The sequence below is a fragment of the Hyperolius riggenbachi genome, chromosome 4 (genome assembly GCF_040937935.1).
Source record: "Hyperolius riggenbachi isolate aHypRig1 chromosome 4, aHypRig1.pri, whole genome shotgun sequence".
Classification (NCBI taxonomy): Eukaryota; Metazoa; Chordata; class Amphibia; order Anura; family Hyperoliidae; genus Hyperolius; species Hyperolius riggenbachi.
The window spans coordinates 351,925,094-351,927,324 of record NC_090649.1 but is presented as its reverse complement, the minus strand read 5'-3'; positions in this window follow the sequence as shown (position 1 = coordinate 351,927,324).

Below are 2,231 nucleotides of genomic sequence, written 5' to 3'. Positions count from 1 at the left end.
TGGTTGGTAATGACGTAACTTGTCTGGAGGTCGGCGATTGATCAGTTGGTGGGGAGTTCAGTAGTGGAGCAGCCAGCGAAGATCAGCAGTGGTGTGGTTGGTGAGGCACTGTGAAACCATCAGTAGTTTGGTAAGCAGGTGTGCAGTGCTTAAATTTAGCTGGCTGTATGTTTAGCTGGTGTATGTTCAATATGGTATTGAAGGTACTTCTATGCAGGGTGTAGAAAATCAGCAGATGAACAACAGCCCAGAGTTCTGTGCTAGTTCACTTCTGTTCCCTTCTGGCTCAATTCTGGTATAATTCGGTTTGTCTAAAGTACCCTTAGAATTAATACCCTTTAAATGTATACCCTTAAAGGAATACTATCGATGTATGCATTTATTTTTAAATGCTGTATGTTGTAGCACACATTAGGACAAGTACTAGGAGCAATTTGATTCCTCACACAGCTGTTCCTCTCAGCTGTAAAATCCTCCGTCAGTTTTGGCGTCAGTGTTGGATACAAAATGTATCTAATACTGAGCTCCCAGAGGGCTAGACCATGTCTCTGCAAAGGGGAGATGCTATCAACTCCTCAGTTTATGGTTTATCACCTTGCTGAAAGAATCTTGTTGATATGGTGGTAAGGGGTTAAAGATTCTAGCAATGTGTGTTTATTATCTTTGCTTCTCTTGACTGATAAAGATACTAATAATGCTAATTGTAGACAGTGGTCTGCCCCTCTCAGCAGCTTGTAAAGTGGATGCAGCCTGGAGTGAATGCCTCAAGCAGGCAGCCAGTCTGAGTGTAAACAAAGACTAGTGTTATAGCTTGTTATATTCCAGCAATATTCCAGCTCATTTAGTTACCTGTTACCACCTCAGATCAGCCTATTTCTCCTCATGTCTGCTGCATGCTGTGAGTGACACAGTGAAATATATTTGTAAGCTGTGTGACAGAGTAACCAAGCAGCTCAGGGTGACCCAAACTACTATGAGCTGTGTGAGAAATGAATTTTTAAGCAGAGATAGCGAGAGAGAGACCTGGGTGAATAAATAAAGTGCCCTTAGCACTAGTGGTAATGTGTACACTAATATAGAGTATAAAAAAAAAGTCGTTTCAATCGATAGTACTCCTTTAAATGTATACACTGCTGACCAAGGTCATGCTGACCATGTGATCTGCTAAAATATCCCTGACTGGATTGATGTTAACAAGCAGACTGATTACAGCTGTGAATATACTAGACTCTAACCACACAGGGGCAGGGCCAGTCTAAAGATATGCAAATTGTGACTAATGAAATAAAATAGGCAAATTGTAGCACATGAAGAAGCCCCAATTATTAACACTTATAATTAAGCAGATTGATGCAGAATTTAGAATTTAAGCATACAGCCAGGAAAATGAAACCATTGCATACCATAAAAGCAGATTGATGCAGAATTTAGAATTTAAGCATACAGCCAGGAAAATGAAACAGTTGCATACCATAAAAGCAGAGATGGTGAGGCACAATATGATATACTTTTTCCCACATCATATGTATTGTTGTGGGATGCTGTTCGTCAGCTGTTTCTTTTATATGATTTTATGTATTTACAGAGTGTTGAAAAATAGATTTATACTTTGGAATGGTGGTGCAGCCTGTCTTTCCAGGACCTCTTTTTTTTTTTTTTTTTTCGTATGATACAAGATGCTGAGATAACCAACTCCAGGTTTTTGCTGCTGGGTTTGGATATCAATAAGGCTTTTGATTTGGTAGGTTGGCAGTATATGGTAACAGCCTTACAGGGTTTTGGTTTAGCTGGCTCCTTTATTGTTGCTGCACAGGCCCTTTACGATAATCCCTCAACTGTTATACACATTCCTGGGGCTACCTCCTCTGCTACTGTACTTAAACGGGGTACATGCGCGTTGCCCCCTTGATGTTTGCCTTGGCACCTCTGGCGGTGGCAATTTGACAACACCCTGACATCTCAGGTTATGGAGAAAGTAATAAGAAGTTGGCTTTATATGCGGAGGACGCACTCCTGTTCTGTACATGACTGGTCACCACGTTGCCTAATTTGTTTCGCTTTATGGATCAATTGGCTAGTTTTTCGGATCTCAAATAAATTCTTCCACATCTATGGCCATGCCGATTAATCCTCACACAGTTCAGTTTCTGGAGGCAAATTTTGATTTCATCTGGTGCAAAAAAAATATAAAATAATACCAGTTGCCTGACTCTTTTGCTGATCCTGTGTCT